A 23,931-nucleotide genomic window follows, 5' to 3' on the forward strand; every position below is an offset into this window, starting at 1 on the left:
CTGACAGCTTTCCCAAGCAGCTCAGGTGGTAGGCAAAGCCCCACTGGGACAAGCAAGAGAATGGCCTGATGCTGAGCGGTTCCCCACCAATGCCTGTTAATGCTCCGCCCACCCTTTCAAGATGGCTAGAGGATCGCATCACTCGTTATGCTACACTGGTTGCATTAACTGCTCTAAAGGAGACTATAGTAGGCTGGAAAATGAGCCCCAAGATAGCAAACCCACAAATGTTAGTTTACAAGGAAAAGGGTCTTTGGAGGTGTGGTTATGGGAACTATGATGCAATATTTTCTGTGAGGAGGAGAAAGGAGTGTATTACATGCCCAGCTATTACCACTAGAAATTTTTGTTTAGTAGAACGTTTTAAACAGCAAAATATTCACTACTGGTAAGTCAATGATCAGGTGTTTACAACACTTACTTATTCAGACACTTAATTATGGATTTTGAGATGGAAGAGATGATCTTGGTGGGCCCTAAATACTATCACAAGTGCCCTTGTAGGAGAGGGGCAGAGGGAAACCTGACACCACGAGGAGAGGCAGAGATTGGTGATGCAGCCACAGCCACGACAGCTGGACGAGGCAAGGAGCAGACTCCCCCATGCCTCTGGAGGGAGCCCACCCGCACCTCGATTTTGGCTCAAGGAAACTGAAGGTGAACTTCTGTCCTCCGGAACTGAGAGAGAATACATTTGTTCTAAGCCACCAAGTCTGGGGTCAGTTGTTACAGCACCCACTGGAAACTAATATCGAGACCATGGAAAAGTAAACCAAAGTACAAGTGCTTGACAGTTAACAGACTCCAGAAACACAAATTCCAATGCATCACAACAGGAAGATTTTAAACACCTTTAAAAAGTTGTTTGCAGTACACTTAAAAAAAAAAGTCATTTCCCATCTTCAGCTGCAGGTAGGAAACAGCCACAGAGAGCGCTCTGTGAATGTAAAGATAAAACTGCTGTCTCAATCACACATGGAATCACTCCCGCACTGCGCTCAAGTCCAGTCAACCAAGACCTTCCCTGGAAGTTATTATGATTGAACATTTTTACGTTTATATAAAGTTTACAGTAAAAATGAAAACTATTACCACCAGAAATTTTCATTTAGTAGAACGTTTTAAACAGCAAAATATTCACTACTACTGGTAAGTCAATGATCAGGTGTTTACAACACTTACTTATTCAGACACTGATCTATAGCTGGGCATGTAATACACTCCTCTCTCCTCCTTACAGAAAATATTGCATCATAGTTCCTTATTTATTCATATCTGATATATATCACAACAAAGGGTTTTATATAAGAAAGATTTGTGTCTCCAACTGTGTCAACAGATATTTAAAAAATAAACATTTTAGCTGACGTATTTGTTGAGGGAAATTCTGCAACAAACAAACTGCTTGCTCATCTCTCCATATCGACCACCTACTTATCTAGTAGAGCCTATGAATAAAATCAAGAATGCTTCCTTTGGGCCCTGGCCGGTTGGCTCAGCGGTAGAGCTTCGGCCTAGCGTGCGGAGGACCCGGGTTCGATTCCCGGCCAGGGCACACAGGAGAAGCGCCCATTTGCTTCTCCACCCCTCCGCCGCACTTTCCTCTCTGTCTCTCTCTTCCCCTCCCGCAGCCAAGGCTCCATTGGAGCAAAGATGGCCGGGCGCTGGGGATGGCTCTGTGGCCTCTGCCTCAGGCGCTAGAGTGGCTCTGGTCGCAATATGGCGACGCCCCGGATGGGCAGAGCATCGCCCCCTGGTGGGCAGAGCGTCGCCCCTGGTGGGCGTGCCGGGTAGATCCCGGTCGGGCGCATGCGGGAGTCTGTCTGACTGTTTCTCCCCGTTTCCAGCTTCAGAAAAATGAAAAAAAAAAAAAAGAATGCTTCCTTTGTTACTACTTTCTGAGACCCAAACAGCATTTTACTTTCCTATAAACAGGCGCCACCTAGTGTTATAAGTCTGTAAGTACAGCCCACAGTTCTTCAGCTCTCAGGTTAAATAGAGCAAAGAATCATCAATTCCTACAAGGGCAATAAAAACTTCCAGCAGGCAACTGTTGGGTGGGCTTTAGAGACCACGGCTGAGTTTTCCAGGTGGCAGACTCTGCAGGAGGCGTGTGAACAGCCTGCAGGGCCCGGCTCTGCACGGAGTCAGAGCGTCGGGGCCCCACCCTGGCTCCCCTCACTCCTCTCCAGAAGTGGGACCACGGACAAGTCACTGAACCTCACCAATTCCTCATTGGTAAGATGAAAGCAGGGCCTACCTCCTCAGTTCAGCACAAGGATTCAATGAGCAGAAAGTGCTAATAAAATAAAGGTATCCAACGAGCTCTTTTCAAGTAACTAAGGCACAAGCAAAGAAGGTCAGCCAAGCCTGTTGGCTCAGTATTCACAAAACCTTAGACAATCAAGTAGAAATTTCCCCTGCACTCCTCATCCTACCATAAATCCCATAAGAAAAAGAAATCACATCGCCTCACCCATTAAAAAAGGTACAAGTTTTCGAGAGTAAAAGAATGAACCAGGGGTGCACACTGCCGCTACATAGCTGAGACTGGCCGGGCTCTCTATTGCTCCTGAAGAGAGAAAATGTGACTTCTGACAACACTGAATCAAAACCCATGCCAAACTACACCCACAATTAACACTCACAGGAACGACAAATTCAGAATTTAGCAGAATACAGCAGAATTTAGCTTATGCCTGAACTGTGGTGGCACAGTGGATAGAGCGTAGACCTGGAAGGCTGAAGTCGCCAGTTTGAAACCCCGAGCTTACCCTGTCAAGGCACATATGAGAAGCAACTACTACAAGTTGATGCTTCCTGCCCCTCCATCTCTCTCTCTCTCTCTCTCTCCTTTCTCTAAAAAAAAATCAATATAAAAAAAACTTTTTTATTTAGCTTATTGTGTATCTGGTAAAACATTTTTTCTTACTATAACCCCATTTATTAAAACCACCGAAAAATCACAGCTCTTGCAATCACCAAGTGCTTCCTATATTCACATTTTATCATTTAATTCTCACACCCTGTAAAGTTGTTGCTACACAGATGAAAGGTTAGAGAATTTGCTCAATTGTACTCTAGAAAGGATCCCACCCACGGAAAAGCATGTGACTGGAGACAGACACCAGTTAAAAAATTAAATGCAGCCTGTCCAGGCAATGGCACAGTGGATAGAGTGTCGACCTGGGACACTGAAATCCCAGGTTCAAAACCCTAGGTCGCTAGCTTGAGCATAGGATCATAGGCATGACCCATGGTCGCTGGCTTGAGCTCAAAGGTCCTTGGCTTGAAGCCCAAGGTCACTGCCTTGAGCAAGGGGTCACTGGTTCAGTTGGAGTGCCCCGGTCAAGGCATGTATGACACAGCAATCAATGAACAATTAAGGTGCCACAACAAGTTGATACTTCTCATCTCTCTCCCTTCCTAGCTGTCTGTCTGTTGCTCGCTAAAAAATTTTAAAAATAAAAAAATTAAATTAAATTAAATAAAAATAAAAATTAAGGAATTAAATGAAATAGGAACAATGAGTGGGAAGAGAGAAAAACTCTGGTGTTTCAGATATAAGACTGGCAAGACTTGGTAACAAATTAGGGACAGAAAGAAATTTCAAATGAGTCCTAAGTCTCTAGTTGGGGTGACTGTAAGGTTGTCACTGGCTGCGTTAGGGACTACAGAGGAACAGGTCTGCAGAGAAGATGACAAAGTCTGGATTTGTGAAATTTGAGGAGGGTGCACTATCCAGGTGAAGTTGGCACAAGATGTTACAACTCAGGAGAGAAGTAGGTCCATGAAAAGGTAACATTAACAAAAAGACTTTACAGTTTACCAAACATTTCAATATGATTTTAATTCAAAAAATCACAGCATTTCAAAGCAAAATGTCTTAGAAAGTAAAAGGAACAGGCTCAGGGAAATAAATTACCTGCCTAAAGTCACTCACTTCTTCTGACAACATAATGTGCTGCCAATACATGAAACCAAAATTTTTTTAGCTTTATCATAGGCAGTTAAATGAAAAGGAAAAGGGGAGGAAAGAGAGAAGGAAATAAGAGAGCAAGAGACACACTGGCACTGCAGAGACAGGTCTTGCAAGGCAGACTCAGGTGCTGGTGAGTGTATAGCATAGTGTCCGCCACACCTTTAAATAAATGTCTGCTCAAGGTGTGACCGAAGACCAATCACGGCAGGGGCGATCTGGCAGTCTGGGCCCAACAGAGAGACCACTCAGCACTAGCTTTCTGGGTACTCCTACTTCACACTATTACTGTGTGATCCAAGACTTGTGCTGATAACTTCATGGGCATCACACCATTTGCCCCATCACAATCCCTTAACATGTGCAATATATTAGATATACTTATTAACATAGAATAAAAATATAAAATTATACAATAACAGAAGATACCACCATTATCACCCTCATTTTACAAATGAGAGCAAACCTTAGAGAATTAAGAAAAAATGAAGCCAAGTCTGGGACTGAGAGACTATACACTCTTGACACCAAATGAGAAATACAATCCTGACTCAAAAAAAATAATTTCTTCTGCCCAGGCGGTGGCGCAGTGGACTGGGATGCGAAAGACCCAGGTTCGAGACCCCGAGGTCGCCAACTTGAGTGCAGGCTCATCTGGTTTGAGCAAAGCTCACCAGCTTGGACCCAAGGTCACTGGCTTGAGCAAGGGGTTACTCGGTCTGCTGAAGGCCCACGGTCAAGGCACATATGAGAAAGCACTCAATGAACAACTAAGGTGTCGCAACGAAAAACTAATGATTGATGCTTCTCATCTCTCCGTTCCTGTCTGTCCTTGTCTATCCCTCTCTCTGACTGTAAAAAAAAAAAAAAAAAATTCTTTTTTTTAAACTTTTTTCTGAAGTGAGAGAGGGGAGGCAGTCAGACAGACTCCCGCATGCACCCAACCAGGATCCACCTGGCATGCCCACCAGGGGGCAATGCTCTGCCCATCTGGGGCATCGCTCTATTGTAACCGGAGCTATTCTAGCGCCTGAGGTGGAGGCCACAGAGCCATTCTCAGCGCCCGGGCCAACTCTGCTCCAATGGAGCCTTGGCTGTGGGAGGGGAAGAGAGAGACAGAGAGGAAGGAGAGGGAGAGGGGTGGAGAAGTAGATGGGCGCTTCTCCTGTGTGCCCTGACCAGGAAATCGAACCCAGGACATCCACATGCCGGGCCAACGTTCTACCACTGAACCAACCAGCCAGGGCCCTGACTCAAATTTTAAAACACACAGCAGGTTCTCCAATAAAGTTTTTCTGTTATAACCCTGATGAGATACTTAACTCTTGTTTATATCTACAGTATTAACCTATGGTAAAACTAGTTTCATTGTATTTCATTTCATTTAAAGTCACAGAACCTACTAATGATGTTAAGTGAGGACTTGCTGACCTTTGCCCCATATTTGAAGAGTAAGACCCTAGAACAAAACAGACATGGTTCTTGATTTCACAGAGCTCAGAGAGATAACCTAATCAGCATTAAACTATAAGTTCTGGTAAGAGCAATAAAGGAAACAGGGTGTTAGAAGACAGAATAATATAGGAACAGACTTTAGATTGGATGATGAGGGAAAATAAATCAAAAGTATAAATACAGAAACAATCATCTTTTATGAGGTCAGAACACTCCTGTTATCTACTTACATCCAATGGACAGTTTCTGAGGCACCTGGCTTTGTCTGAATCCTCCTGGACCCTGAGTGAGGTCTGTGTTTGTTTCTTTAAGGGAGAGGAGAAAAGGAGGTTTCCATAGGGCCTCTCTAGCTGGAGACTCCAATGGCTCCCAGGCTGAAGGATCAGGCCTCCCTCTACTCCTCAGTCAGGGAGCTCCACCTCTCTAAGAATAGGTTGGCTCCCCTGCTAGATGTATACATCCCTCCACATCATGCCACATAAGCATTTCCTTGAAAATAAAAATATTCCGCAGGGCCCTGATCGGGTAGCTCAGTTGGTTAGAGCATTGTTACAATATGCCAAGGTTGTGGGTTCAATCCCCAGTCAGGGCACATAGAATGCGTAAATAAGTGGAACAACAAATCAATGTTTTTCTCTCTCTCTCAAATCAATTTTAAAAATACTCCTCAGTCTGACCTGTGGTGGCGCAGTGGATGGAGCGTCGACCTGGACCACTGAGGTCGCTGGTTCTAAACCCCGGCTTGCCTGGTCAAGGCACATACGGGAAGCAACTGTATACTATGAGTTGATACTTCCTGCTCCCTGCCCCTCTCTAAAATCAATAAATAAAATACTTAAAAAATACTCTTCAGGTATTATTAAACTGTATCATATACTTCAACCTTGTTATACAAATTAGACAAAATGAACCACTCTCGAGATTAGGATCCACTCAAGCCAACATTTATCAAAAACCTACTGGAAACCACTGGGCACTGTTCATGGTGCTGGAATATGGGTTGTGTCCAGGGAACACTAGAGGGCGCATGAGAGCTTCAGCTTTCAGGAAAATTAGTCTCCAGAATAGGTAGCAGGATGACCCTTCACTGAAGGAGTCTTGGGCCTAAGACCTGCGCTCCCAGTGGCACTAGAGATCTGCTGACCAGGTGTTTCCATAAAGACACACAGTTAGAACACAGGCCTTTGAATCACCCTAACACACAGGACCAAGGTTCGCCAGATCGGCAGCCCTAGGATGTAGGCGAGATGGGCATTCTCACTACGAATCAGATGGCTAAAACGAAGTTGCTTTCCTGAAGTCAAGTTGCCAATAAGTGGGAAGGCTGAGTGTAGAACCCTAGTTACAATAGTTGAAACTGCAGCCTGGAGACTTACCCCGGTATCCCAGCCTTATGAGCATCAGCCAGAAATAGAGGCTTACCACTCTAGAGGTCTACTTACTTTGGCCATTAGTATACTGTTAGAAAACAAATTATGACATCTTGCAGAGATGCAACTTGACAAGCAGGAGCCATACACATCTTAAGAAGCAAGCTTTGGGATCACTGACATACTTGCGTCTCTCAATTCTAAAAACCAATCGACTGTGAGCTATACCATCAATTTGATTAAAAAGAAAAAGGAGTAAGGCCCTGGCCGGTTGGCTCAGCGGTAGAGCGTCGGACTGGCGTGCAGGGGGACCCAGGTTCGATTCCCGGCCAGGGCACACAGGGGAAGCGCCCATTTGCTTCTCCACCCCCCCCCCCCCCGCCTCCTTCCTCTCTGTCTCTCTCTTCTCCTTCCGCAGCCAAGGCTCCATTGGAGCAAAGATGGCCCAGGCGCTGGGGATGGCTCCCTGGCCTCTGCCCCAGGCGCTAGAGTGGCTCTGGTCGCGGCAGAGCGACGCCCCGGAGGGGCAGAGCGTGGCCCCTGGTGGGCGTGCCGGGTGGATCCCGGTCGGGCGCATTGCGGAGTCTGTCTGACTGTCTCTCCCCGTTTCCAGCTTTAGAAAAATACAAAAAAAAAAAAAAAAAGAAAAAAAGAAAAAGGAGTAAGACTACATGGAATAGAAAGATAAACTATGTAAACCAATTAGATGTCAAAATTTGAGGAAAGTAACCCGTAGGAGAAAAAAGGGTGACAATTGAGTGTAAAAGGTAAACTATAACATAGGACTGGAAGTAATCTCCAAGATTAATGTTTAATTATTTTACAGGTGAAGAAACTCAGGCTTGGCCCTATCCATGTCTCATATAATAAAAGAGCAAACTGGAACACGGGTCTTGATTCGTACTCCAGTGGTCCTTCAACTACTACAGTTCCTGAATTACGTGTATACACATAGCAGTCACAATTACAGGCAACCCTAGAAGACTGTGGTATTTGAGCTCTTCTGACACAGACACTAGCCAGACCAAATCTGGCTGACAAGACACAGGAGCCAGAGGCAGTGAGTGACCAAAATGGTCCATGGTCCCAGGAGCCCTTCAGCATGCTGAAAGGAAAATTATGAAGCAAACATAATGTAGAGCATCAATAGTTACGAAAAGTCAGTGACTTTTTTCCTTTTGTGAGATTACTTTATAACACAAACAGTTCCTGGTTCTATCACCAACCATATAAAGATAACATAGAGGCCCCAGGCCAGTTAGCTCAGTCGTCAGAGTGCTATCCCGAAACACCAAGGTTGTGGGTTTGATCCCCAGTCAGGACACACAGAGAAAGTGGTCAATGAAAGCACAACCAGCCTGACCAGGCAGTGGCGCAGTGGACAGGGTCAACCTGGGACACTGAAGACCAGGTTTGAAACCCTGAGGTCAGCAGCTTGAGCGCAGACTCACCAGCTGAAGCATGGGATCATAGACTTGACCCCACAGTCCTAGCTTGAGCCCAAAGATCAAGGCTTAAGCCCAAGGTCACTGGCTTGATCAAGGGGTCATTGGTTCAGCTGAAGCCCTCGGGTCAAAGCACATATGAGAGAGCAATCAATTAACAACTAAGGTGCTGCAACAAAGAACTGATGCTTTTCATTTCTCCCCCTTCCTGTCTGTCTGTCCCTGTCTGTGCACCCCCCTCTCACTAAAAAAATAAAATAAAATAGGAAATAAGGTGATGAGCCTGAGCAGTTGGTGGGACAGTGGATAGAGCACTGCCCTGGGATGCTGAGGACCCCGGTTTGAAATTCCGAGGTCACCAGCTTGAGCAAGGGCTCCCTGGCTCTGCTGGAGCCCCCCAGTCAAGGCACATATGAGAAAGCAGTCAATGAACAACTAGGTGCTTCAACCATGAGTTGATGCTTCTCGTCTCTCTTCCTTCTTGTCTGGCCCTGTCTCTCAAAAAAAAAAAAAAGATTCTTTCTTGTACAGATGGATTCTCTCCATACCATCTCTTTAAAACAGTATAACCCTGTAACACATTTAAAATAAAATGTGCATGACTAAAATTTGGGAACATGCCCACTGAATAGAATAAGAGAAGTGTTTTTTTATTTTATTTTACATTTATTGGTTAATTTTAGAGAAAGAGGGAAGGAGAGAGAAAAACATTGACTTGTTGTTCTGCTTATTTATGCACTCATTGGTTGATTCTTGTCTGTGCCAGGGATCGAACCCGCAACCTTGGCATTATCAGGACAATGCTCCAACCAAATCAGCTACCCAGCCAGGGGAAAGTGTTTTTAATTTGACTACAACAAAGAGAAATTCTGATCACATTAAGAGATAAGGTGTATATTAGATACTGATCAGGTTCGACCTTTCCTCTCAGCTAAAAATTATGGGGGGGAAAGGGGATTATACTGAGAAGTAAAAGTAACAGATTTGTAGAGGTTTTCTTTCAGGAGATGTAGTGTTGGTAGAAGGAATTTAAAGAAAGCTGTTAACGCCCTCCCATTGAAAATCATTTAGAAAAAGCCCTAGGGTACTCCCTAATTTGCAAACTACAGTTTAATTCTCATTTCAAATTTAAGAGCTTCTCACAGAAAACGTATGTTTTAAGATCTCAAAGTTGGCAGTCTATCTAAGAAATAAATTATGTTCAAACCACTGTGTTCTAATGCTTAAAACTCCCTAATGCTTACAATTTAAAGTCCTTCAGTTAGCTTTAAGTTCTATCTAGTAATAATTTGAGTTTGTGTTTCTCATACTGATTCAAACCATTTCCTACACCAAGATGTGCCAGTAAAATAAGTTTTTATTCCTCACAAGTAAATAAGTAAAAATCAGGCTGAAGAAGTGACACCTTATACACACACTTATTTCTACTGCACAGAGCTATACCTGAGAACGGCCACCTGCCCTGCTCTCTCCTTGCACTTACTTAGTCCGTCTATGTAACCTGCAGTGTGTCTCGTTGGGACAGACATGGGGCCCTGGTTTTTAATAGTGTGTGGAAGACAACATTTAAGAGTGTTGCAGGGCTGGCCCTGGCCATTTGGCTCAGTGGTAGAGTGTCGGCCTGGCGTGCAGAAGTCTGGGTTCGATTCCCGGCCAGGGCACACAGGAGAAGCATCCACCTGCTTCTCCACCCCTCCCCCTCTCCTTCCTCTCTGTCTCTCTCTTCCCCTCCCACAGCCAGGGCTCCACTGGAGCAAAGTTGGCCTGGGCGCTGAGGATGGCTCTTTGGCCTCTGCCTCAGGAGCTAGAACAGCTCTGGTTGTAACGGAGCGATGCCCCAGATGGGCAGAGCATCGCCCCCTAGTGGGCATCCTGGGTGGATCCCGGTCGGGCGCATGCGGAAGTCAGTCTGACTGCCTCCCTGTTTCCAACTTCAAAAAAGTACAAAAAGAGAAAAGGAAAAAAAAAAGTGTTGCAGGGCTAACAGAGTCCCGTAACTCTTGTCCATGGAGAAGGATTTTGGAGAGTGGAAAGTAAAGCTCATATAAAATAATGGAAGTATCGCCCTGGCCAGGTAGCTCATCTGGTTAGAACATCTTCCCGATCCCCGGTCAGAGCACATACAAGACTCAACCAATGAATACATAAATAAGCGGAACAACAAACTGGTGCCCTCCTCCACCTCTGAAAATCAGTAAGTAAAAAATAAAACAATGGAAGTCTAAAGTAATGGAATGTATGTGATTTATCTGAAAGGATTCACTCCCATAAGCCATGGCTGGGCATTCCTCTAGACAGGGAGCTGTTCAGATGCTACACATACAAATAAATGTTTTTGCAACACCATCCAGCCATGCACTCACGTCCTGTAACAAATTGATAATTGTGTAAAATAAAGTGAGATTCAATGCCAGAGTTATATGACCCAGGGGAACTTTACAAACCAACACCCCCCACCCACAAAAGCCTAACCTGGAAGATGTGCTAACAGCCTGCTCCCACCTCCTTCACATGTGTACTCTGCCATGCCCCCCACCCACTCCACCTCCTCCAGCACTGCCCACCGCTATCTGGTTCTTAGGCCGAGTTCAAAGCATAAGCAGTTCAGTGCGCACCAGAAGACAGATGAAAATATAAGCAAAAGAACACTTGGGAATGACTTTGAAAGAGAGTTCAATTTCAAAGTTTACAGGTAACAGAAACTTCCCTGCTCTACTCTCTTCCTGAAGAATATCAGTAATGTCCATTTCACTTTCACACTAAGCAGTCTTGCTAATGACAACAATGTTTTTAATAACATTAGAATGGATATATTTTGGGGGGAAAATAAATACAAACTATTAAACTTGGTAACATGGGGAGTAATAAATTTAACACTTTCATCAAGTGTCCGTGGAGCACCTCCTCTGTAGTTGCTTAAAGATAGATAAATAATAACAAACTCACAAGAAAGCAGATGGGATGGGAAGGTCAACAGCGCGGTATACTTCAATGTAACCACTGCACAGGAACTCAGAGAAAGCTGTGTTCTCCTGGGTGGGCTAGCCCCTGCGCCTGTGCATGTACCAGAAGGTTTCACCAGGAGGTAACACTGTCACCAGGGCCTTTCTGAAGGCTGAGTGCGAATGGGGGTGGGGGGGCGAGGGGGTGTAGGAATGCTGAGCAGGATGTGGCCAAAAGGCAACAGGCATGGGGACCCAGAGGGGTTAGTGCTTGGAAAAGGACGGCAGCAGGTACAAGGTTTAGAGATTAAAAACTGCAAAATGGGCTCGAGTTTCCACACACGCTGAGATTAAAAGCATCCCTGGACTTTAATCTTGGATTATAGCTAGGGGTCCCCAACAATGTCAGGGCCACACCTAGGGTTCAAGTTGCTAAATGTTGGCTACAAAGTGAACTTGTATCTACTACGGATACAAGTAATTCTTGAAGAACACTTTTCAATGTGTTTAATGATCTGTACTGCTTTCCAGTAAAAGTGACTTCTCCCTCCCTTCTCAAAACGTTTAGGCTTTTACTACTAGCCATCAAAAGAGACAGGCGTGTTCTCAATATTCAAGACGAAAGAAAAAGGTTTCAGCTGACACTTGTCTCCTCTGATCACCCTGCAGAGCAGAGCTATAACGCTCTGCTTACCTGTACTTGACGTCAAAATAGCTTAAACCTAAAAGGGTCCTGATGAAAATTAAGAGTCACCACCAGTCAGTGCCTCTGTCCACTATTCTAGATTTTTCCCCCCCATAGGATGCATTTCACTTGACAAGTTCTTAAAAATTAACTTAAAAAAACACTTTTCACCCCTTCAGTATTCCTCGGGTTTCCCCCACTGGATGGATGGGAGGAGCTCCAGGGCCGGGTCGAGTGACCCGCACAGAGAGCGAGCAAAACTTCTCCGGGTCCGACGCGCCTCTTACAGCAGCATCCCAGTAAGTTGGGTCGAGCTGTCATCCTGAACACGCGTGTTGCCCCCTCTCCGACGCTGACACCCGCCTCTTCGGACGTGGACGTGGACAGGGACAATCGCTTGGAAGGGTACCCCGCGTGTCCTCGGGACCCGGAGCCGCTGTCACTGTCCCCCCGAGGGGCGGGCGGAGAGGGCTGGGGGGCCGGCCCGCGAGGAGGGCGGCCGGGAGGCTCGAGCCCAAACAAAAACAAGTCCCCGTCGAGCGCGGCCGCGGGAGCAGATTGGGCGAGCCGGCGCCCGGCTGCCCATTGGAGAAGAGGGAAAACAGAGTCCCCCAATCGCGAGCGGCGGGGCTGCTCCCCTCGTGCGGCCGCGGGCCGGCCCCGCGCCGCCGCTGCCCGGCGGCCGCTACCGCTCCCTTCCGGCGGCGGCGCCCACTGCAGGCCCCGCGCCCCGGCCGCCCTGCCGCCCCGCCCGCGGCCCCGGCCCCCGGCCCGCCCGTCGCCGCCGCCCCCCGCCCCGGCGCCCGCCGCCCCGCTCACCGCCGGCCGCTGCCCTCTCCTCGGGGCGCGTCGAGGCCCTCAGCCCGGCCGCTGCGCTGGGGGGGGAGGGCCCGAGCTGCCGGGCGACACTTCCTGTCCCCCCCAAAAAATTAATCAACAAAAAATAATTCCAGAGAAAAATGGAGTAAAATCCAAGATGGCGGCTCCAGCCGCAGCACCGCCCGCTCCATCCGCTGTCGGGAAATGAGTCCCGCGGCGGCCGGCGCCCCCCGCCCCCATCGCACCGCCCCCCCCCCCCCCGGCCCCCCGCGGCCCCCGCGCCCCGGGCCTCACCTCGCCTCTCGCGCGGCCGCGGGGTCCCAGAGGCAGCCGCCAGCTTCGAGGCTCGGGTTCCGGGTCACCGGCGCCGCACTGCCGCCTCCTGTACCCGGGCGCCCTCACCTCATCGCCTCGGAGCCTCGCCGCCCGCGCCGCAGTCGCGTCGCCGCCCCCGGTGAGCCGCCCGGACGCCGCCCGGGAACGGTGGAAAGACACGAAAAGGAGTGCCCTCGGCCGGGCGGAGGGACACCGCGGCGGCTCGCGCGGCCCAGTCACCTCTGTTGCTTTACGGGACTCTGCGGGGGGAGGCGGAGAAACCCGAGAAAGAAAGGAGTCCCCGCCGGGTGCTCCCGCGGCGGAGGGACAAAAAGCGAATTTGGGAAGGACGAACCGAGCCGTCGCCTCACTCCTCTCGCGGCGGAGGGATCCGTGCTGAGCAGTCGGCAGGGATCCCTCCGCCCCTCGCTGCCCTTTAAATCGCGGCCGGAGGCGGCGTCGCCGTGCGCCCCTTGGGCGCCACCTCGTTCTGGGGCTGTCGTCTGTGCCCCCCACTCTAGACCCGCCGTGTAAGGTGCACCCAGCGGGCACAGTGCCTAACCTGGGACTGAGGGCAGCCCGGGAGGACGGCAGGCTCCTCGTCTACTGCGCCGAGGGGAGGTGGCCCCACGGAGACGAGCTTCTTTGTTGTGGAAATGGGTGTCATTAGAGGCAGAGACACCTTTAAAGACCTTGTGGGCAGCCTCAGCGTTCGACTGTGGCTTGTGAAAGGGAGTGAGCGTGCATTAATCGGGGCGCTGCCTTGCTAAGGGTCAACTGGCCATTTCTTGAGCGCCTACTGTGTGCCGGGCTTTGCTTGCAACAGTAGGGCTACCCCTTCCCTCCTGGTTGGGCGGTGCCAGCCCCGAGTATGCGCTCCCCTCGAGGTGCCTAGGCAGGTCGGGAAGCTGCGCGGCCGGCCGCGATCGTGCGAAGAAGCCCTGTCCTTGGGGGTCCCGTTGTCGGATAACAAAGACCACACACTAACAATAATGAGAGTAACACGGACACAGCCTTTACTGGATACCAGGCACCAGACTCAGGCTTTGGTGCCCTATCTCATTTATTCCTTACAACAACCCACGGGAGATGAGACCGTTGTGGTTCCCAGGTTACATGGAGGGAAACTGAGGCACGGAGAGGTTAGGTGAGCTCTAAGACAGCCAGTCAGGGCTTCAGCAAGAGCCCTTATCCAGTACTGCGGTGAAAAACGTAGACATCAAGGAGGAGTTGAGGCGGCCACAGTCTGGCAGACGCTGGGAAGGTGTCCCCAGGAAGGTAAAGACCTAAAGGGGATTGGAGTATGAATATGTTAGGAAAAGGCCGTGGTGAGGGAATGTGAGGCCAACAAGAGCAAAGGCCATGGGAGGGGAAAGAAATGGTGTCTTCCAGAACTGCGGGAGGCCCAACGTGGCTCCTGCAGAGAGGAGGCAGGCAGGGCAGGCAGGGAGCATCCAGGAAGAGCCCAGCTGTGCCTTGGCTTCCCCTGCATCCCCAGGGCCTGGCACCGAGCAGACACACCATGAAGGACCGGTCAGGGGAGAGTGTCGATGGCCACAAGGACTGTGATTCGACTAACACCAAAGGGGCTGCTTACCCCATTTTCCCGCCTCCTTGACCGCGGGTGGTAGACATGATGCTTATTACCTTTCAACAGATGGAAAACCGAGGCACTGTGACTTGCCGAGGATATGTGTCTAACAGGCAGAAGCAGGACTTGATCTTCAAAACCAGAGCTCCTCCAGGGCCTCGCCTTCCACCCCCATTCCCTGCTCAGCTCAGAGAGCCGGACCACCGCAAGGACTGCAGACCCAGCCTGTGACTTTGTGCTCCTTGCTCCATCACTGTACAAGCCAAGCCTTGGTTGTCTGTGACATCAGAATTGGCCCTGTCACTTTCCTCTTTGCAGACAAATCTAACAAATGATTGTGTTGGTTTTGTTAATTTCTGATTTATCACTAAACTTTCCAATATTGTTGTAGCGCCTGACTCCAAATACTCATTGAGACAGCCTTTGCCACCCTGCAACCCCCCTGGATGCCCAGAGGAAGCATGCATACCGGCCTCCTCTGGGCAGCCACAGTCCCGTGTGGACCCTCCAGGGCCTTAATGCCCAGAACCCAAGTCCCACTGTGCACAGGCAGCCCTTCATAGCTCTGAATGCCAGTTCCCTCCACACTCCAAACTTTCCAAAGTCCATTCCAGCACAGCAGTGCTTTCCACGGACTCTTGCGACTGGCACCCAAACCCCAGCCCTGCCCAGTGCCAGGCACAGTATTCTGGGCAGTGATTTGCAAGGGAGCAGGCCGGGCTCACTGCCTGGCATGGAGGACAGTGAGCAAACCTAAGCAGAGCTTCCTTCCACCCACCAGCCCTCCTGCATGGCCACTGAGAGGCCCAAGGCAGGCAGAGCTGAGTTGGGGCTCACGACCTGGATCTAGCCATGCAGAAGGCTTGCTGCCTTTGGGGGGTCTCCACCAAGGGAGGCCAGGGCTGAGCTGGTCAGAGGGCACAGGCAGGAGTTGTCCTCGGGGAGAGACTAGAAATTCAACTTTCTACAACGAGTGTGGCCAGCTGGAGGCCTCTCTCTGCCAGCTGGAAGGGGTGGGGGGAGGGGAGACAGGAAGTGGTGTGGCCAGGCACCTGCCCAGCCCCCATGTGACGGGAGCCATTGGCATTTCTATGGTGAGCCTCTGGATGCCCCAGAGTGGAAGTACTAAGCCACAGAGGCAGTGGGGCCCCCACCCAGCCTGGACAGGCGGAAAGATGTTAACAACCCTAAAGAAAGACCTAGTCAGCAGAAGGGCTCCGCCAGCCCCGGAAGTGTCCCGAGTGCCAGCCCAGCCAGGAGCAGACCTGAAGGTGGCGCCCTTGCCAGGGTACCGGCTGAGGAGCCAACCCCAGCCCCCCCGCTGGGCCCGGGGGGCCTCCAGAGACTCAGCCTGGTCCCACCAACCCTGCATCACTCTCCAACGTCCTTTCTTCCAAGGCCAGGTTCACCCAGCAACCAACGGGCAGGGATTTGCCTGCTGGGATCCTGTGCCCACAGGGAGAGTCCACAGGTCACACTGAGCCCAAGATTCCAGGCAGGGTGCCGGGTGGCTTCTCGTTGTAAAGTGATAGGTTGGCTCTTGGACTCTGCACACAAGTCTCACCCAGTCCCCCATCCCTTCCTGGGAGACAGACAGGGCTGTTCTGATGGCAGCCGGTGTCTGAGACCGGTGGGACAGGGCCAGGGCATACCCAGGACCATTCTGGTGGCCCGTGTGGGTGGCTACTGGCTCCCTGGTCACCTGCATGAGCACCACGCCACCAGGCCCCCTGTGACACCCTTGCTTCCACCTGCCCCTCTACTGCCCACTTCTCCTTTGACAGCTGAGGAAACCAAGCCTCTGAAAAGTCGAGTGACCTGCCCATGGCCCCAACAGTAAGACCCTGTGGCAGCTGCACACGGCCTTGGTACGAGGTTCGAATCCCAGCTCTGCCACTTGCCAGCCATGTAATTCTGAGCAAATGAAGGAGTCTGTCTACATGGTCTTCTCCACTGTGTGAAGGTGCTAACCCTTGGACCTGCTGAAGAATCTCATTCATAGCTTTGAAATTGTTTATGTACTTAATTAAGATACCCAAATTCCTGTCCCCAGCCTGGACTCCTCCTCCACCACTGCCACATTGGTATTAATAGGCATTTCAAATACAGCATGGCTGAAATTTGAACACACACACGCGCGCGCGCGCAGGTGCACACTTCCACCTCTCAGAAACAGCCTTCCCATCGCTCAGGTCCAATTCCTAGCCTCCGTTCCCCCTTGACTGCCTTCCTTGTTTTCTCTCCTTAGAATACACCACTGTCTAACATCCTGTATGTTTTCTTTTTTTTCTTTAAAAAAAATGTTTTTTTTTAATTTTTTGTATTTTTCTGAGGTTGGAAACGGGGAGGAAGTCAGACAAACTCCCACATGTGCCCGACTGGGTTCCACCCGGCATGCCCACCAGGGGGCGATGCTCCACCCATCCGGGGTGTTGCTCTGCCGCAATCAGAGCCATTCTAGCACCTGAGGCAGAGGCCACAGAGCCATCCTCAGCGCCCGGGCAAACTTTGCTCCAATGGAGCCTTGGCTGTGGGAGGGGAAGAGAGAGACAGAGAGGAAGGAGAGGGGGAGGGGTGGAGAAGCAGATGGGTGCTTCTCCTGTGTGCCCTGGCCGGGAATTGAACCCAGGACTCCTGCACGCCAGGCTGACGCTCTGCCACTGAACCAACCGGCCAGGGCCCTTTTTTTTAATTATTTAAAAAAAAATTTAAGCCTGACCAATGAGCCATCCTGCCAGGGTCTCACTGCTTTTTTTTTTTTTTTTTTTGTATTTTTCTGAAGCTGGAAACGGGGAGAGACAGTCAGACAGACTCCCACATGCATCCGACCGGGATCTACCCGGGACGCCCACCAGGGGGCGATGCTCTGCCCCTCCAGGGTGTCTCAGAGCCACTCTAGCGCCTGAGGCAGAGGCCAAGGAGCCATCCCCAGCGCCCGGGCCATCTTTGCTCCAATGGAGCCTTGGCTGCGGGAGGGGAAGAGAGAGACAGAGAGGAAGAGGGGGGGGGTGGAGAAGCAAATGGGCGCTTCTCCTATGTGCCCTAGCCGGGAATCGAACCCAGGTCCCCCGCACACCAGGCCGACGCTCTACTGCTGAGCCAACCGGCCAGGGCCCAGGGTCTCACTGCTTTTTAATAATTTCCAACTTACGGCCCTGGCCAGGTAGCTCAGTTGGTTTGAGCATTGTCCGCACATGCTGAGGTTGTGATTTGATCCCTGTTCAGGGCACATATAGGAATCAACCAAAGAATACATAGATAAGTCGAACAACAGATTGATGTTTCTCTCTCTCTCTTCCTCTCTCTCTAAAATCAATCAATAAAAAAAATTAAAGTAATTTCCAACTTACAAGAAGGTTCCAATGATAACAAACGACCTTTCCTTACCCACCTGACAGTCCGTTGCCACCCAGATGCTCAGTGACTTCTGAGCAGCACATCAGCGTGTGTTTCCTGCCAACTGAGCCACCCTCCGCACGACCAGACAACGAGGACTGGACTCCAGAAATCATCCTTCCTAGGTCACTGCCATGGAATCTTCAGACCGCACCCAAGTTTCCCCACCAACTCTCATAAAGTCCTTTACGGCAAGGAGGCTTGTCCCGACGCCCGGTTCCCTCGGTTGGTGGGTCTCGTCCACTTCCTCCACTCTGGAGCATGGCCCCCTCTTTTCTTGACGTACATGACCTTGGCCCTCCCAAAGGTTGCAGGTCAGGTATTTTGAGGTATGTTCCTCAGGGGAAGGCTTTCTGATGGTTCCTCGTGGTTGGATTAAGGTCAAGGATCTTCGGCAAGAAAGTCGCAGAAGTGAGTCCGCATTGCTTCCTATCAGGTGGTGAGGGATGCACCCTGCCCGTGAGCGATGGTGTTCCCTGGATGAAGGGGTGTCTGCTCACCTCCTCCACTGGGAAGCCGCTCGTCTCTCTGTGTAATAGGCAGTACTCTGGGGAGCTGTGCTCAGAGAAGATGGACCATGCTCCTTCCTCCTCACCAAACTCTCAGCGTAGGAATGGGTTTGTTCCAGTGTCGACTTATGGGTGTCTGGTCTGTTGTGTTCAATAGGGTATAATCTGTTCCAGTCTCTCCCCTTCCCCTTCCCCTCCCCTCCCCTTCTTCCTTCTTTCTCCTCCACCCCCCTGCCTTCTTTCCCTCCCTCCCTCCCTCCTTCTTTCCTCCCTCCCTCCCTCCCTCCTTCCCTCCCTCCCTCCTTCTTTTCTCCCTCCCTCCCTCCCTCTCTCCCTCCTTTCTTTCTTTCTTTCTTTCTTTCTTTCTTTCTTTCTTTCTTTCTTTCTTTCTTTCTTTCTTTCTTTCTCTTTCTACAAAGATATTTATGGCAGCTTCGTTTAGAACAGACCCAAACTGGAAACAACTCGAATGCCAATCAACCAGAGAAAAGCTGTACAGATTGTGGTCTGTCCACCAGATGAACTCCTACTCAGAAAGAATAAGGAATAAGGGACTCTTACACGCCACAACAAGGGCAAACTTCAAAGACACGATGTTGAGGTTGGAGAAACAAGGAACCATGGAGTGCAAATTGTTTGATTCCAAACATGTGATGTCTTAGAGGAGGGATTTTCAACCTTCCTCACCTCGTGCCATGAATAAACTAATTACTAAAATTCTGTAGCACACAAAAACATTTTGCCAGTATGACAAAAAGAGAGAGAGAGAGAGAGAGAGAGAGAGAGAGAAAGAAAGAAAAAAAGAAAGAAAAATGTAAGTGTAATTTTTGATTCATTCGCACCAGTTGGCTATTGCTGTACTGGATATTGTTGGGGTTTTTTGTTTTGTTTTGTTTTTTACAGAGACAGAGAGAGAGTCAGAGAGAGGGATAGACAAGGACAGACAGACAAGAACGGAAAGATGAGAAGCATCAATCATTTTCGTTGCACATTGCGACACCTTAGTTGTTCATTGATTACTTTCTCATATGTGCCTTGACTGTGGGGCTACAGCAGACCGAGTAACCCCTTGCTTGAGCCAGCGACCTTGGGCTCAAGCTGGTGAGTTTTTGCTCAAACCAGATGAGCCCACACTCAAGCTGGCGACCTCGGGGTCTCGAACCTGGGTCCTTCCGCATCCCAGTCCGACGCTCTATCCACTGCGCCACCGCCTGGTCAGGCTATTGTCGCTTTTTTTATTTGACAATCTAAGAGACAAGAGGTCAGTTCTCCTGACTACATACATAGTCAGGTATTGCATGTTTAAAAAAATTCTTGTGATACACTGGTATGCCCAGGCACAGTGGTTGAAAATCACTGGCTTAATTGACCTGTGGTGGCGCAGTGGATAAAGCGTCGACCTGGAAATGCTGAGGTCGCCAGTTCGAAACTCTGGGCTTGCCTGGTCAAGGCACATATGGGAGTTGATGCTTCCTGCTCCTCCCCCCTTCTCTCTCTCTGTCTCTCTCTCCTCTCTCTCCCTCTCTGTCTCTCTCTCCTCTCTAAAAAAAAAATTAAAAAAAAAAAAAAAAAAAAAAAAGAAAATCACTGGTTTAGAACAATAACAACATCAAAAATGGAGCTGGAAACCTGAAGAGTCATTTGCATCCGGGCGGGTGAGATGGCTGCGGGGGTGGGGGGCGCACAGGAAACTCTCTGGGGCGGTGGAAACCTCCCGTGTGGGGGTGCCGTGCCCAGGTGCGGGTCTCTGCAAACTCGCAGCCTTCAAGCCCCAATTCTGGCTGCTCCGTTCTACACTTGAAAACGAGGGGGAAAAGTGAACTGAACTGGGTTCCTGCTCAGTGAAAACTTCTCCAGCGTTTCCGTGACGGGTCTTGTGGTCAGGCAAATTTTGCAAAATGATTTTTCCTTGGGTGTTTCCCAGACACCGCTTCTGGGAATGATCCGGTTCAAAGTGCAGGTTCCAGGTTCAAGGTGCGGACCAGGGTCCTGCAGGTTCTTGCCCCTCCCCCCACCCCCTGCCATCCGGGCACTGTCAGGAGCGGCAGTGCTGAGTTTTATTTAAAGGAGAAGAAAAAGGTGCTCCTGCCCTTATAGGTTTGAGGGAGAACATCCGTCCCCAGGACACCCTCCCTGCTGCTGTCCGGCCTGCACCAGGATTTTAAGTTGACCTTGTTTGGTTTTCTCTGGCCAGATCTATGTCGTTCTGGCGGGGTCAGCTCTTTGCTCTCCCTGTCACCTTTAGTCCCCTTGTCATACCTCACAGATACACTGTGGGCTGTTGGCTTGTCCTTGGGAAATTCCTAGGGGTGGTGTTTCCTGAGTCAAGAGTGGAGATGTTTTCTGTAGAGCATTCTGGGTGGCCAGGCAGAGAAGGTGCCTGGGGCCGGAGCTGTGGCATTTGGGGTGGAAACCCTGGTCTCAGAGGTGGGGGCCCTCCAGGTTTCAAGAGGCCTTACTGTGGAGGGAGCTGGCTCACTAAGGAAAGAGGGGGCTCCCACCATCTCCCCGTGATCGGTCTTGCCCTTCCGTCCGAGGGGGAACTGTGGCAAGCCCCCCGTGAGCCGGTGAGCCGGCTGGAAGGATAAGCAACCAGGAGTCATTATCTTCGTTCTTGTGTGCTCACAATTCACAGGCACGAAACGTACACCCTGGTCCCCAGGCCTCTGCCACGGTGGTGCCCACGCCTCAGGGACCCACAGGAGATTGGACCCACTGGTAATTCCTGCCCAGACTAGACCTCAGTTTGGGCACAAGTTGCCCTGAAACAGCCAGGGGAATCAGTGAGAACTTGCTGGAGAGATGGAGGTCTCCAAGAACAAGGCCGAGTGGACGTGCAGATGAATCCCGAGGGGCAAGTGGGGAAACAAGTCCCCCAAGTGCTTGGGAGCGGGACACATGGTGGCTCCGCGGGCCAGGCACAGGCCCCTCCCACACTCCCAGTGCCACAGGCAGCTGCACTGGGCTGACCCAATGCTAGGCACAGACCCCCACAGGGTCTGTCTGTTTACCAAGGACCCTGAATGTGGCAAGGAAGTCACTCAAGCCCGAAATGGCTCAGCCCGGAGAAAGGTGGCTGTCTCCTCCTTTGTATTGTGGCTTAAAACAGCAGAAAGTTATTCTCTCGCGGTCCTGGAGGGCAGACATCCAAAACGAAGGTGTTGCAGGGCTGCACTCCCTCTGAAGGTTCTAGGACCCTTCCGCAACTCCTCCAGCTTCTGGGGCCTCATCTTCCCTTGGCTTGTGGCCACATCCCTCCGGTCTCCGCCTCTGTTTTCCCGTGGCCTTCCCTCTGTGTCTTGTGTCAAATCCCTGTCTCCTTTTTCTTATGACACTTGTCATTGACTTTAGGGTCCACCTAGGTCATCCAGAATGATCTCATCTCAAGATCCCTAACTTATAATTATACCTGCAAAGGTCACATTTGAAGGTTTCTGGGGACTAGGACGTGGACACATCTTTTGGGGGCCAGCATTCAACCCCTACCTCAATGACTAGCCCTGGTTGATTTATTTTGCTGCCGAAATGGCCCCAGATTGGGCCAGTGGGAACCTCTTCAAACTGGTTTCTGTGTCTTTCTAATAGGTCTCCATTGTTCTTCGAACCCAGCCTCGTGATCAGTCAGTTCTCCGAGGAGCAATGGCTCCTTCAAGGAGAGCCACACTCTGCGTGAGGCGTGCGCAGGACCGCGGTGGGGGACTGCTTCGCGGCCCTCTCGGTGGGCCTAGCCAGGGTCTGTGTGTGTGTGTCTGCGTGTGTACGTGTGTAAATATATAATATACATGTTTCTATGTATACATATATATCTGTAAATACATTTATATCTCTCTTTCTATATCTAAATATAAACACCGATTTCAATCCAGTTCCAATCTAACGTCACGGGTTCATTTTAGTTTCTCCGTTTCTGTATTTGTATTTCCCTCACCGACAGTTATGACCCATGACTGCTTACTGTCCCCGCCGTTTGGGACGGACTGGGGAGTCTTTTTTTTTTTAATTTGCATTTCTCTGATGAGTGATGTTATGCATCTTTTCATGTGCTTATTGTCCACTTGTAGATCTTCCTTTGGCAAAGCGTCCTTACAAATCTTCTGCCAATTTTTAACTGAGTTCTTTGTCTTATGGCCAAATTCTAAGCCTTCTTTATTTATTTAGAATACAAGCCATATATATACATATTGTACACAAGTTAATTTTAATAAACTTGACAAATTATGTAAAATGGGCATATATTTTTTATAATTGATTTTTAGAGATACAGAGAGAGAGAGAGAGAGAAAAGCATTTATTTGTTGTTCTGCTTCGTTGTACATTCATTGGTTGCTTCCCATATTGCCCTAAGGATTGAACTCACAACCTTGGCATATCAGGATGATGCTGTAACTGCCTAAGCTAACCAGCCAGGGCCTGGGTATATTTCTTTTTTTTTTTTTGTATTTTTCCGAAACTAGAAGCGGAGAGGCAGTCAGACAGGCTCCCACATGCACCCAACCGGGATCCACCCGGCATGCCTACCAGGGGGCAATGCTCTGCCCATCTGGGGCATCGCTCCGTTGCAACCAGAGCCATTCTAGTGCCTGAGGCGGAGGCCATGGAGCCATCCTCAGCGCCAGGGGCCAACTTTGCTCCAATGGAGCCTTGGCTGCTGGCGGGGAAGAGAGAGAGAGGAAGGAAAGGGGGAAGGGTGAAAAAGCAGATGGACGCTTCTCCTGTGTGCCCTGGCTGAAAATTGAACCTGGGACTTCCACACACCGGGCCAACACTCTACTGCTGAGCCAACCAGCCAGGACCTGGGCATATTTCTTAAAAGATAAAAATATACCTGGCCGGTTGGCTCAGTGGCAGAGCGTCGGCCTGGCGTGCAGGAGTCCCGGGTTCGATTCCCCACCAGGACACACAGGAGAAGCACCCATCTGCTTCTCCACCCCTCCCCCTCTCTTTCCTCTCTGTCTCTCTCTTCCCCTCCCGCAGCCAAGGCTCCATTGGAGCAAAGATGGCCCGGGCGCTGAGGATGGCTCCTTGGCCTCTGCCTCAGGCGCTAGAGTGGCTCTGAATGCAACAGAGTGACGCCCCAGAGGGGCAGAGCATCGCCCCCTGGTGGGCGTGCCGGGTGGATCCCGGTCGGGCGCATGCGGGAGTCTGTCTGACTGCCTCCCCATTTCCAGCTTTGGAAAAATGCAAAAAAAAAAACCCAAAAACAAAAAAATATATACTATGACTAGCCTTGGTTGGGTAGCTCAGTTAGTTGTATTGTCATCTTGATACGCCAAGGTTGCAGGTTTAATTATCAGTCAAGGCATATACAAAAATCAACCAATGAATGCATATATAAATAAGTGAAAGAACAAATTGATGTTTCTCTCTCTCTCTCACTCCCTTCCTTTCTCTCTCTAAAATAATGGTTTTTTTGCCTGGCCTGGGG

The 23,931-nt window shown here is 50.0% G+C and overlaps 1 protein-coding gene and 1 long non-coding RNA gene across 8 annotated transcripts in view; one reads left to right on the top strand and one right to left on the bottom strand.

Annotated features, from left to right (window-relative positions):
- KMT5B (lysine methyltransferase 5B) overlaps positions 1-13,262 on the bottom strand; it is a 63,183-nt gene extending 49,921 nt beyond the window's left edge. For 2 of the 6 annotated variants that reach the window (XM_066252251.1, XM_066252250.1), the window contains exon 1: positions 12,990-13,124. The gene's annotated coding sequence lies outside the window, so the exon portion shown is untranslated. Of the gene's footprint in view, positions 1-12,163; positions 12,370-12,695; positions 12,861-12,989 lie in introns of those variants that run through there. The other 4 variants (XM_066252246.1, XM_066252249.1, XM_066252247.1 and 1 more) reach the window with 4 other exon arrangements.
- Positions 13,263-13,429: 167 nt separating this feature from the next.
- On the top strand, positions 13,430-14,991 carry LOC136319018 (uncharacterized). 2 transcript variants are annotated; one of them, XR_010728147.1, is made up of 2 exons: positions 13,430-13,540; positions 14,668-14,991. It is a non-coding gene; the product is annotated as an uncharacterized lncRNA (long non-coding RNA). The 2 variants fall into 2 exon arrangements; XR_010728146.1 differs by lacking the exon at positions 13,430-13,540 and adding an exon at positions 14,152-14,288.
- Positions 14,992-23,931: the final 8,940 nt, after the last annotated feature.

The sequence above is a fragment of the Saccopteryx bilineata genome, chromosome 1 (genome assembly GCF_036850765.1).
Source record: "Saccopteryx bilineata isolate mSacBil1 chromosome 1, mSacBil1_pri_phased_curated, whole genome shotgun sequence".
Classification (NCBI taxonomy): domain Eukaryota; kingdom Metazoa; phylum Chordata; class Mammalia; order Chiroptera; family Emballonuridae; genus Saccopteryx; species Saccopteryx bilineata.